A 14,107-nucleotide genomic window follows, 5' to 3' on the forward strand; every position below is an offset into this window, starting at 1 on the left:
TAATGTGGATTTCGTATATAATTCTCTAGGTTCGTAGAAATGTAATTCTATATATTTATTTCTTTGCGTTTTAATGGTTTAATAACGTATACATACATATATATATATATGTCGGATTAAAGTCAGGATTATGGGGTTGGGCGTTTAATGAATTTTCATTGGAATTAGCCATTGCCGTCATACAATGGAGAGTTTATTAGCACGGGCTTATTAACAAGATTACGCACTAGTGATGATGACCTTAGGTTCGAAACGAATCCGCGGTCACGGGATGGTAAACGTATGTTCTCGCACAGTTCAAGTCTAACTCTTTATTAACTAGATGTGTTGTATTCGCTGGTTGTAAGGTGGCACTGTCATTCGTCGATGAGATCGTACGAAAGAATGAATCTCCGTCTCGACGATGTCGTCGAGGAAAACTATATTGGGTGGGTCTAAGGATATGAGATCCTCGGATTCGTCAAAGAAAGCTTTCGTTCCAAAGGAGAGGGAAATTAGCGCTGTTGCTAATTGGTCGATCTCCATATCGGCGTTTTGAAAGAGATGCTGGCCGCCCTTGAGGGGAGGTTGTTGACGGGGGGCAACGCTCGTGGAGGATAGGTTTCTCCTATCTTCCCGTAGTTGCAACAAAGTCTATTTGACGGACTTCGCTTGACTAAATCTTAAGATCTATAGCGGGTCCTTACGTTAACTAAACATACGCCACAAAGGCATGCCGACACCCGGCGATCATCTTACCCGAAGGACAAAATCTGCGTGTGGCGGGCCGCGGGATAGAAACTATTGAAGTATTTACTGCCACGTATCGCTACGACTATTTCTTTTAAGGAGAGGTATAGAGTTACTCTGTGCCTTTGTTAGATAAAACGTTCATCCCTTTGACCGCGGCTACGTTCGGCGACTGATTGTCGCCTCGAGCCCAAGCTCATGATCATAAATCTCGAACAATCGGAGCGGCATTCGTTTAATCCAAGTTACAGAGTTGCGGTATTCCCGCGAATCCAAGGAAGAGCTCCGGCGTTCTTTCATCTCCGACACGGCCATTCTGACTATCACACGTCCTCGGGTGTAGCTACAATATTGAGAGTTTTCTTAACGTTAGTCTCGGTACAATTAACATTGTTTACAATTTAACTTAATGTCTAAATAAGCTGAGGGTCCAGTGTAACAATAAAATTTTGTTCGGAGGTTTGACAACAAAAGGAATAGAAGAGAACATGAATTAGTAACGTTGTAATTAATATTGGAAGTGCTAGTTGCATCCTGTGGGTTATCAGTCGGGTCATAACGGCGAAATGGACCAGTCTCGATTTCGTACCCCAATGGATCTCGTTTTTCTAGATCGCACGACCGCACCAAACTTCGTAACGCTGTAGCTCATGGTGCGCGTGAACACATCACTTGCGCCTTTACCGAGCTTCATAACATACTCCGTAAGGTGCTACGGTCTTTGTGCTAAGGATCTTCCGAGATCGAGGTACTCATGTCGTCGTGGTCACTGTTATTGCCGTTACTACCGACGTCTAACTCAGCGGAAACGCGACTGTCCGGCATTTTTCTTAATCTGTCGTGACTGTCTTTATAAGATCGTTTGCCGTCTAGCGTTTTTAAAATATATCTATCTCCTTCCAAAATCTCGGTTATTACGAATGGACCCTTGAATTTTGGCTTTAGCTTGGTTTGGTTTCTTTTCTCATTTTTGCGTAGTACGAAATCGCCGAGGTTAAACCTAACCACTTTAGCTTTGTTCCTATCAAATCTTTCTTTGTCGTATTGGGCGTTACTTTCTATGTTCTGTACGGCCTGCTGCCTTACATCGGAGATATCGACTTCTTTTTCTTCAATATTGTCGGGTAGCAATAGGTCATACGGTCTCGCCGATCTACCGATTAGTAGTTGTAAGGGGCTCGAATTAGTCACGCGGTTGACGGTGCAGTTCAACGCTAGCTGCATTTCCCCAATCGCGTCTTGCCACGGCCGCCCGGTCGTCTCTACTGTCGTGAACATATTTTTCAACGTGCCCATAACACGTTCTACTTGTCCGTTAGCCCTACTGGCACCGGTCGCTATCAAGTGAACTTTAATTCGTTTGCTTTCGCAGAACTCGCGAAATTCTTTACCCGTAAAACACCTTCCCTGGTCCGCTATTATCCGACAGGGACTCCCGAATAAAAATATAGCGGGTTTAAGCGCTTTAATGGTGTTAAAGGAATCTATCCTACGAGTATGATGCAGGTATACGAATTTAGTGAAGGCGTCGATCAACACAATGACGTACTCCTTCGAATCGCTTTTACCACTCAGCTTGCCCGTTATATCCATGTGGACCGTGTGCCAAGGTATGCTAGCCTTGGGTATGGGATGCAGTTCGGCTTGTATCTTACCTGAACTAGCCTTCGAAACTCTACAAGCATGGCAGTTCTCTACGAACTTGCGAACGTACTTCGCCATTCCTTCGAACCAGTAATACTCGTACAGTTTCTCGAGCGTCTTACCCCAACTCAAGTGCATAATTGACTGATGCACATGGTTAATAACGGACCACCTAAACCCTCTTGGAACAATAGGTAAACTGAGAGTCCTGCCTCTTCTTTGAATTTTCCGGCGGAGAGTACCGGACCGTAATTCGTAAGTATTCGCGATGTCTTCCGCGAGCTCATCATTTTGCAATTTTTCGACAATTCCCGAAATTTGGGGGTCACGACGTTGTTCGGCTAGTAGCCAGTCTTCCGAAATTTCGGCCAGATTAACCATTTTCTCTTTGATTTTGTCGAATCTAATAGGGTCAACGCCTGTGGGATTACGCGAAAAGAAATCTACGTGGGCCATTCGCTTGCCCTCCCGATACACAATGTCGAAGGTAAACGTTTGCAAGTAAGCCCACCACCTGTGTACCCTGTCATTCAAATGTACTTTGCTCTTAGACGCCTTTAGTGAATTGCAGTCCGTGACGACAAGAAATTCCCGTCCGTGCAGGTAGTGGCGGAAATGTTTTATGGCGTTTACAACAGCTAATGTTTCGAGTTCATAAGAGTGATATCTGGATTCCGTGAGGCTGGTTCTTTTACTATAGTATTCTACTACTCGATTTTTACCTTCCACCTTGTGCATCAAAATAGCCCCAAATCCTTCGGAGCTAGCATCGGTATGTAATTCTATTGGGTAATTGGGGTCAAATAGCATTAACACCGGTGCGTCGGTCAGAACGGAGATTACCTCTTGTCTTATTTTTTCGTGCCTGTCCGCCCATGTTATATTTTTACTGCCGGACGTAAGCGCGTATAAGGGTTTTAACAATTGTGAAAATTTAGGGATGAACTTCCGAAAGTACGAGGCTAGCCCTATGAACTGCCTGAGCTGTGTGACGGTCGTCGGCGCGGGTAGGGAGCTTAAGGCATATACTTTACCCGGGTTGGGACGGACTTCTCCGTTCTGGATTACGTATCCCAAATAAAGTATCGACGTCTTCAGGAAAGAGCACTTAGAAAAGTTAAACGAAAACCCGGCGTTTACAAGGGTACTTAACACGATGTCCAACCTCTCTAAGGCTTGATCTATTGAGTCGGCGATAATTAGGACGTCATCCAAATAGACAACGACGTAGGAATACGCAAGGTCACCCAGGGCATTGAAAATGGCCCTCTGAAAAACAGACGGTGCATTTTTCAATCCGAACGGCATCGTTACGTACTCGTACTGCCCGTCGGGTGTAACGAACGCCGTGTATTCCGCCGAATTAGGATGTATAGGAATTTGGTGGAACCCGCTGGCCATGTCCAGGCTAATGAAGTATTTCGCCGTTTGTAACCTCGCGATTTGGTCCGCGATAAGGGGTAGGGGGTACCGGTCCGCGACCGTATTCTTATTCAACGCTCGAAAATCTACGCACAATCTATCCGAACCGTCCTTTTTCTTCACGAGTAGCATGGGGCTCGCGAACGGCGAATTGCTAGGTCTTATAATGTTAGCTCTGAGTAGTTCGCTGATTCGCGCTCGTACGATTCTCCGCTCTTCCTCGCTAAGTCTATAGGGGCTTCTTTGGACGGTGATGTTAGGGTCGATCAACCGTATTTCTAATTGACCCGTATTTACGCGGGTACGTGGGAAACCCGTGATGAACGAGTTTTTGAATCTGCCGAGAATGGAAATCTATCGGTCTTTATCGTCGCCGAGTACCTCGGTGTCTACATCATTGAGATCGATCGCAGGTTCGGCGATATTATTACAGACATTAACCGTTTTCGACTTACAAATATCGAGGCTATTGCGCGTCATGAGTACGTCGAAGCCTTGGCTTAAAATTTCGCACCCAATAATAATATCGTGTTTTAAGTAATTGTCGGCAAGGACGTGAAAAATTACCTCCAGTGTAAGACCGCTGATACATACGGCGGACAGAATTTGGGTCGTACTCTTAACGCAAGTGTTCCCAATTCCACGCATTACTACTATCTCGGTCGTTCTCTTGCCGGAAAATTTTGAAGCTACCGATTCTTTGATTAATGAGCATTCAGCTCCGGAATCAAAACAAAACAGGAACGACTCACCCTCGTGACTTAATTTACCGGTCGGGGCCTCCACCACACAGAAGTTAACCTGTCGCTCCTCTTTCGTAGCAGGGTTTCCTCTACGTCAGGTCGGGCAGTTGGGCGCGATGTGGCCCTCGTCGTTACACCTGTAGCAGGACACCTTCGAAGACGTGGCAGCCCGGTTTTCCCCTGATTTTCGATTGCGTTTCTCCGCCTCCAGTCTTGTCCTCTCGCGGCACTCAGATGCTTTATGTCCGTGTCTACCACAGTGATAGCACTTGTGTCGGGAGTCAGAAGGCTTATGCCGTTTAGCTTCGGGACTCGCGGAGGAGTTGCTTACTGAAGACGCCGGCCTCTTCACAGAATCGGAGAGCACTGTCATTTCGCCTGTGAGCTGGTCCTCGGTCTTGATATCGTTCGTGAGTGCTATCCGTAGGACGCGCTGGTCCTGTGAACCTATATGAAGGAGCACGGTAGAGTTGACTATCTCGTCCTTGGTACACCTTTCCCACCTCGCCATCAGGAAGGAACGTAAACGGCTGCTGTAATCTCCCAGGGTTTCACCCTCCAGTCGTGCTTGGTTTTTCATCTTCCATAGCGCCGTGGCGGCTGTCTCTTTCCCACCAAAGCGTGTAAGGAAACGGTCTTTAAACTTTGGCCAAGAGGAAATTTGAGTAGCAAGTACTTGTGTAAGCCACTGCGCTGCCGAGCTTTCTAGAGCGGCACTCAAGGCACAAAGTAGCGCACTGCCTTGCAAAGGTTTTTCTTCCATGATCACGTCAACAGTCGCACACCATGCGGCTGGGTCAGAACCCAAGCTTCCGGGGTTAAAACGCGGAAGCGGCACGATCGTAGATGTTTCACTCGGTCTTTGCTCTCGCGGCTGAGTTATCTGGCGCATGATGGCCATGAGTTGTTCCATCGTTACGTATGGCCCTGATCCCACTTCTGATGTCGGATTAAAGTCAGGATTATGGGGATGGGCGTTTAATAAATTTTCGTTGGAATTATCCATTGCCGTGATACAATGGAGAGATTATTAGCACGGGCTTATTAACAAGATTACGCACTAGTGATGATGACCTTAGGTTCGACACGAATCCGCGGTCACGGGATGATAAACGTATGTTCTCGCACAGTTCAAGTCTAACTCTTTATTAACTAGATGTGATGTATTCGCTGGTTGTAAGGTGGCACTGTCATTCGTCGATGAGATCGTACGAAAGAATGAATCTCCGTCTCGACGATGCCGTCGAGGAAAACTATAATGGGTGTGTCTAAGGACATGAGATCCTCGGATTCGTCAAAGAAAACTTTCGTTCCAAAGGAGAGGGAAATTAGCGCTGTTGCTAATTGGTCGATCTCCATATCGGCGTTTTGAAAGAGATGCTGGCCGCCCTTGAGGGGAGGTTGTTGACGGGGGGCATCGTTCGTGGAAGATAGGTTTCTCCTATCTTCCCGTAGTTGCAACAAAGTCTATTTGACGGACTTCGCATTACTAAATCTTAAGATCTATAGCGGGTCCTCACGTTAGCTAAACATACGCCACAAAGGCATGCCGACACCCGGCGATCATCTTACCCGGAGGACAAAATCTGCGTGTGGCGGGCCGCGGGATAGAAACTATTGAAGTATTTACTGCCACGTATCGCTACGACTATTTCTTTTAAGGAGAGGTATAGAGTTACTCTGTGCCTTTGTTAGATAAAACGCTCATCCCTTTGACCGCGGCTACGTTCGGCGACTGATTGTCGCCTCGAGCCCAAGCTCATGATCATAAATCTCGAACAATCGGAGCGGCATTCGTTTAATCCAAGTTACAGAGTTGCGGTATTCCCGCGAATCCAAGGAGGAGCTCCGGCGTTCTTTCATCTCCGACATACATATATATATATATATATATATATATATATATATATATGTCGGGTTGGCGTTACGATTAGAGTTAGGGTTAAGGGCGTAAACGAATCCCTATTGACACTAGACGTGATCACTATGCAATAGAGGAGATATTTACTAGTGCAAACATGACCATGTTGGAATTGGACAAGTAATCGCGATAATTTGATACTCGAGAAGCTAATGACAATGATCCTAGGCTCAATAACGAATCCACGGTCAACGGGATGACGAACTCTACTCTTCTCTAGCGTCTAAGTTGTACTCAATGTTAATGCATGGGGCAATCACTACGTATCCGAGAGTTACTTGAATCGTCGTCGAGATCGTACCGGAGAGTGACTCTCCGTCTCGACGATGCCGTCGAGGAAAACTATAATGGGTGGGTCTAAGGACATGAGATCCTCGGATTCGTCAAAGAAAGCTTTCGTTCCAAAGGTGAGGGAAATTAGCGCTGTTGCTAATTGGTCGATCTCCATATCGGCGTTTTGAAAGAGATGCTGGCCGCCCTTGAGGGGAGGTTGTTGACGGGGGCATCGTTCGTGGAAGATAGGCTTCTCCTATCGTCCCGTAGTTGCAACAAGGACTGTTTGTCTAAATGAAGAACTTTGCTTGACTAAATCTTAAGATTTATTGCGGGTCCTCAAGTTAGCTAAACATACTGCGGAGGTATATTGACATCTGGAGATCATCTTACCCGAAGGATAGGATCTGCGTGTGGCGAGCCACGGAACAGAAACCTTTGAAATATTTACTGCCACGTGTCGCTACGGCTATTTCTTTAAAGGAGAGGTATAGAGTTACTCTGTGCCTTTGTTAGATAAAACGTTCATCCCTTGACCGCGGCTACGTTCGGCGACTGGTTGTCGCCTCGAGCCCAAGCTCACTATCATAAACCTCGAACAATCGGAGCGACATTTGTTTAATCTAAATTACGACATTACGTTATTCCCGAGAATCCAAGGAGAGGTTCCGGTGTTTTTCCATCTCCGACACGGCCATTCTGACTATCACACGTCCCCGGGTGCCACTACAAGATTGAGTCTTTCTAACATTAGGTTCGGTACAATTAGCATGTCTACAATTTAACTTAATGTCTAAATAGGCTGAGGGTCCAGTGTAACAACAAAATTTTGTTCGGAGGTTTGACAACAAAAGGAATAGGAGAGCACATGAATTAGTAACGTTGTAATTAGTATTGGAAGTGCTAGTTGCATCCTGTGGGTTATCAGTCGGGTCATAACGGCGAAATGGACCAGTCTCGATTTCGCACCCCAATGGATCTCGTTTTTCTAGATCGCACGACCGCACCAAACTTCGTAACACTATAGCTCATGGTGCGCGTGAACACATCACTTGCCCCTTAGTCGAGCTTCATAACACTATAGCTCATGGTGCGCGTGAACACATCACTTGCCCCTTTACCAAGCTTCATAACTCTATAGCTCATGGTGCGCGTGAACACATCACTTGCCCCTTTACCAAGCTTCATAACACTATAGCTCATGGTGCGCGTGAACACATCACTTGCCCCTTTACCAAGCTTCATAACTCTATAGCTCATGGTGCGCGTGAACACATCACTTGCCCCTTTACCGAGCTTCATAACGTACTCCGTAAGGTGCTACGGTCTTTGTGCTAAGGATCTTCCGAGATCGAGGTGCTCATGTCGTCGTGGTCACTGTTATTGCCGTCACTACCGACGTCCAACTCAGCGGGAACGCGACTGTCCGACATTTTTCTTAATCTGTCGTGATTGTCTTTATACGATCGTTTGCCGTCTAGCGTTTTTAAAATATATCTATCTCCTTCCAAAATCTCGGTTATTACGAATGGACCCTTGAATTTTGGCTTTAGCTTGGTTTGGTTTCTTTTCTCATTTTTGCGTAGTACGAAATCGCCGAGGTTAAACCTAACCACTTTAGCTTTGTTTCTATCAAAATCTTTCTTTGTTGTACTGAGCTTTACTCTCTATGTTCTATACAGCCTGCTGTCTTACATCAGGGATATCGACTTCCTTTTCTTCGATATTGTCGGGTAGTAATAGGTCGTACGGTCTCGCTGTTCTACCGATTAGTAGTTGTAAAGGGCTCGAATTAGTCACGCGGTTGGTGGTGCAGTTCAACGCTAGCTGTATTTCCCCAATCGCGTCTTGCCACGGCCGCCCGGTCGTTTCTACTGTCGTGAACGTATTTTCAATGTACGCATAACACGCTCTACCTGTCTATTAGCTCTATCATCGGTCGCTATCGAGTGAACTTTAATTCGTTTGCTTTCGCAGAATTCTCGAAATTCATTACCCTTAGAACATCTTTCCTGATCTGCTATTATCCGGCAGGGACTTCCGAATAAAATATAGCGGGTTTAAGCGCTTTAATGGTGTTACGGAAATCTATCTTACGAGTACGATGCAGGTATACGAATTTAGTGAACACATCGATCAAAACAATGACGTACTCCTTTGAATCGCTTTTACCACTCAACTTGCCTGTTATGTCCATGTGGACCGTATGCCAGGGTATGCTGGTCTTAGGTATAGGATGTAGTTCGGCTTGTATCTCACCTGAACTAGCTTTCGAAACTTGACAAGCATGACAGTTCTCAATGAATCGGCGAACGTACTTCGCCATCCCTTCGAACCAGTAATACTCGTACAGTCTCTCGAGCGTTTTCTCCCAACCTAAGTGCATAATTGACTGGTGCACATAGTTAATAACAGACTATCTAAAACCTCTTAGGACTATAGGTAAACAGAGAGTCCTGCCTTTTCTTTGTATCCTACGGTAAAGAGTACCGGACCGTAATTCGTATGTATTCGCGATGTCTTCCGCGAGCTCATCGTTTTGCAATTTCTTGACGATTCCCAAGGTTTGAGAATCACGACGTTGTTCGGCTAATCGCCAGTATTCCGATATTTTGGCCAAATTGATTTCTTTCTCCGCAATTTTATCAATTTTACGGTGGTCTAAATCTACGGGGTTTCGCGAGAAGAAATCTACGTGGGCTGTCCGTCTACTTTCCAGATACATAATGTCAAAAAAACAAAAGTCTGCAAGTAGGCCCATCACCGATGGTTCCTGTCATTTAAATGTACTTTGTTACTCGACGCTTTCGACGAGTCGCAATCCGTGACGACAAGAAATTCCCGTCCATGTAGATAGTGACGGAAACGCTCGACTGCGTTTACGACTGCTAACGTCTCTAGTTCGTAGGAATTATACCTAGATTCTGCGAGGGTAGTTCTTTTACTGTAATACTCTATTACTTTGCCTTTACCTTCAACTTGATGCATCAAAATCGCCCCGTAACTCTCTCCGAGCTAGCGTCAGTATGTAGTTCTATCGGGTAATTGGGGTCGAATATCATTAACACCGGCGCGTCGGTCAGGGCGGAAACTGCCTGTTGTCTTATTTTCTCGTGCCTATCTGTCCAAGTTATATTTCTGTTATTTGAGATGAGCGCATACAGGGGTTTCATCACCTGTGAGAATTTAGGGATGAACTTTCGGAAGTACGAAGCTAACCCTATGAACTGCCTGAACTGTGTGACGGCTGTTGGCACAGGTAAAAAGCTTAAAGTGTGTATTTTACCCGGGTTCGGACGAACTTCTTCGTTATGAATTACATATCTCAAATAGAGCACCGATGTCTTTAGAAAAGAACAGTTCGCAATGTTAACAGAGAATCCTGCTTTTACGAGGGTATCTAATACGGTGTTCAATCTTCCTAAAGCTTGATCTATCGAGTCGGCAATAATTAGAACGTTATCGAAATAAATAACAACGTACGAATGAGCGAGGTCGCCTAGGGCCTTGCGAATGGCCCTCCGAAAGACGGACGGCGCAATTCTTCAGTTCAAACGGCATCGTTATCTACTCATATTGTCTGTCGGGAGTAACGAACACTGTATACTCCGCTGAATTAGGATAAGTAGGAATTTGGTGAAACCCGCTGGCCATATCCAGGCTAATAAAATATCTCGCCTCTTGCAATCTCGCGACTTGATCCGCAATAAGGAGTAAAGGGTACCGATCCGCGACGGTACTTTGATTTAGTTCTCGGGGATCCACTCATAATCTATCTGAGCCGTGTTCTTCTTCACGAGTTACGTAGGGCTCGCGAATGGCGAATTACTAGGCCTTATGATCTTTGCTTTAATTAAAACGCTTATTTTCTCACGTAGCGCTCTTCGGTCCTCCTCGCTAAATCTATAAGGACTTCCTCGTACGGTGATGTTAGGATCAATTAATCGTATTTCTAACCGGCCTGTATTTACGCGAATACGTAGGGAATCCGTAACGAATGAATCTTTGAATTTGTCGAAAAGAGGAATTGATCGACTTTTATTATTACCATGTACATCAATGTCAGCTTCATTAACGACGATCTCGTTTGCAGTGGTTTCCTTACAGACATTAATTATTTTTGTTTTACACATAGCGAGGCTATTTTGTGTAATGTTACGTCAAAACCCAGACTTAGAGTTCCACAACTAATCGCGATATCATATTTTAGATAACTATCAGCAAGGACATGAGAAATTATCTTCGATGTAAAAATCATTAATACACGCGATGAACAAATGGGAGGCGTATGTTTAATACAAGTATTTCCTGCTCCTCGCATTACTAATATGTCAGTCATTCTTTTGCCAGAAATCTCGAGGTCACGGACTCTTTAATTAGTGAACGCTCGGCTCCCGAATCGGAGTAAAAATGGAAACGACTCACCCTGATGACTTGATCTAACCGATGATGCTTCCAGTACGTAGAAGTCGACTCGCCACTCGTTATTGAAATTATGGTTTTCTTTCATAATCAGGTTAACAGTTGCGCCCCGTGCAGCGGGGTCGGAACGTGCGATTTTAAGGGTTAAAACGTGGTAGCGAAAACTTGTTAGGTTTCACACTCGATTTTGCACTAGCGACTGGGTTACTCGCGCACGATGGTCGTAAGTTCTAGCACTGTTATAATCGGCACTGATCCCACTTCTGATGTCGGGTTGGCGTTACGATTAGAGTTAGGGTTAAGGGCGTAAACGAATCCCTATTGACACTAGACGTGATCACTATGCAATAGAGGAGATATTTACTAGTGCAAACATGACCATGTTGGAATTGGACAAGTAATCGCGATAATTTGATACTCGAGAAGCTAATGACAATGATCCTAGGCTCAATAACGAATCCACGGTCAACGGGATGACGAACTCTACTCTTCTCTAGCGTCTAAGTTGTACTCAATGTTAATGCATGGGGCAATCACTACGTATCCGAGAGTTACTTGAATCGTCGTCGAGATCGTACCGGAGAGTGACTCTCCGTCTCGACGATGCCGTCGAGGAAAACTATAATGGGTGGGTCTAAGGACATGAGATCCTCGGATTCGTCAAAGAAAGCTTTCGTTCCAAAGGTGAGGGAAATTAGCGCTGTTGCTAATTGGTCGATCTCCATATCGGCGTTTTGAAAGAGATGCTGGCCGCCCTTGAGGGGAGGTTGTTGACGGGGGCATCGTTCGTGGAAGATAGGCTTCTCCTATCGTCCCGTAGTTGCAACAAGGACTGTTTGTCTAAATGAAGAACTTTGCTTGACTAAATCTTAAGATTTATTGCGGGTCCTCAAGTTAGCTAAACATACTGCGGAGGTATATTGACATCTGGAGATCATCTTACCCGAAGGATAGGATCTGCGCGTGGCGAGCCACGGAACAGAAACCTTTGAAATATTTACTGCCACGTGTCGCTACGGCTATTTCTTTAAAGGAGAGGTATAGAGTTACTCTGTGCCTTTGTTAGATAAAACGTTCATCCCTTGACCGCGGCTACGTTCGGCGACTGGTTGTCGCCTCGAGCCCAAGCTCACTATCATAAACCTCGAACAATCGGAGCGACATTTGTTTAATCTAAATTACGACATTACGTTATTCCCGAGAATCCAAGGAGAGGTTCCGGTGTTTTTCCATCTCCGACACGGCCATTCTGACTATCACACGTCCCCGGGTGCCACTACAAGATTGAGTCTTTCTAACATTAGGTTCGGTACAATTAGCATGTCTACAATTTAACTTAATGTCTAAATAGGCTGAGGGTCCAGTGTAACAACAAAATTTTGTTCGGAGGTTTGACAACAAAAGGAATAGGAGAGCACATGAATTAGTAACGTTGTAATTAGTATTGGAAGTGCTAGTTGCATCCTGTGGGTTATCAGTCGGGTCATAACGGCGAAATGGACCAGTCTCGATTTCGCACCCCAATGGATCTCGTTTTTCTAGATCGCACGACCGCACCAAACTTCGTAACACTATAGCTCATGGTGCGCGTGAACACATCACTTGCCCCTTAGTCGAGCTTCATAACACTATAGCTCATGGTGCGCGTGAACACATCACTTGCCCCTTTACCAAGCTTCATAACTCTATAGCTCATGGTGCGCGTGAACACATCACTTGCCCCTTTACCAAGCTTCATAACACTATAGCTCATGGTGCGCGTGAACACATCACTTGCCCCTTTACCAAGCTTCATAACTCTATAGCTCATGGTGCGCGTGAACACATCACTTGCCCCTTTACCGAGCTTCATAACGTACTCCGTAAGGTGCTACGGTCTTTGTGCTAAGGATCTTCCGAGATCGAGGTGCTCATGTCGTCGTGGTCACTGTTATTGCCGTCACTACCGACGTCCAACTCAGCGGGAACGCGACTGTCCGACATTTTTCTTAATCTGTCGTGATTGTCTTTATACGATCGTTTGCCGTCTAGCGTTTTTAAAATATATCTATCTCCTTCCAAAATCTCGGTTATTACGAATGGACCCTTGAATTTTGGCTTTAGCTTGGTTTGGTTTCTTTTCTCATTTTTGCGTAGTACGAAATCGCCGAGGTTAAACCTAACCACTTTAGCTTTGTTTCTATCAAAATCTTTCTTTGTTGTACTGAGCTTTACTCTCTATGTTCTATACAGCCTGCTGTCTTACATCAGGGATATCGACTTCCTTTTCTTCGATATTGTCGGGTAGTAATAGGTCGTACGGTCTCGCTGTTCTACCGATTAGTAGTTGTAAAGGGCTCGAATTAGTCACGCGGTTGGTGGTGCAGTTCAACGCTAGCTGTATTTCCCCAATCGCGTCTTGCCACGGCCGCCCGGTCGTTTCTACTGTCGTGAACGTATTTTCAATGTACGCATAACACGCTCTACCTGTCTATTAGCTCTATCATCGGTCGCTATCGAGTGAACTTTAATTCGTTTGCTTTCGCAGAATTCTCGAAATTCATTACCCTTAGAACATCTTTCCTGATCTGCTATTATCCGGCAGGGACTTCCGAATAAAATATAGCGGGTTTAAGCGCTTTAATGGTGTTACGGAAATCTATCTTACGAGTACGATGCAGGTATACGAATTTAGTGAACACATCGATCAAAACAATGACGTACTCCTTTGAATCGCTTTTACCACTCAACTTGCCTGTTATGTCCATGTGGACCGTATGCCAGGGTATGCTGGTCTTAGGTATAGGATGTAGTTCGGCTTGTATCTCACCTGAACTAGCTTTCGAAACTTGACAAGCATGACAGTTCTCAATGAATCGGCGAACGTACTTCGCCATCCCTTCGAACCAGTAATACTCGTACAGTCTCTCGAGCGTTTTCTCCCAACCTAAGTGCATAATTGACTGGTGCACAT

General features: G+C 45.3%; 1 long non-coding RNA gene across 2 annotated transcripts; it reads left to right on the top strand.

The window, feature by feature from the left end:
- The first annotated feature begins 1,574 nt into the window (after window positions 1-1,574).
- Window positions 1,575-13,832, top strand: LOC126927921 (uncharacterized). Of its 2 annotated transcripts, none has more exons than XR_007716068.1 (2): window positions 1,575-1,863; window positions 13,448-13,832. It is a non-coding gene; the product is annotated as an uncharacterized LOC126927921 (long non-coding RNA). The 2 variants fall into 2 exon arrangements; XR_007716067.1 differs by lacking the exon at window positions 13,448-13,832 and adding an exon at window positions 8,476-8,860.
- Window positions 13,833-14,107: the final 275 nt, after the last annotated feature.

This window comes from Bombus affinis, unplaced genomic scaffold, assembly GCF_024516045.1.
Source record: "Bombus affinis isolate iyBomAffi1 unplaced genomic scaffold, iyBomAffi1.2 ctg00000322.1, whole genome shotgun sequence".
In the NCBI taxonomy this organism is placed as follows: Eukaryota; Metazoa; Arthropoda; class Insecta; order Hymenoptera; family Apidae; genus Bombus; species Bombus affinis.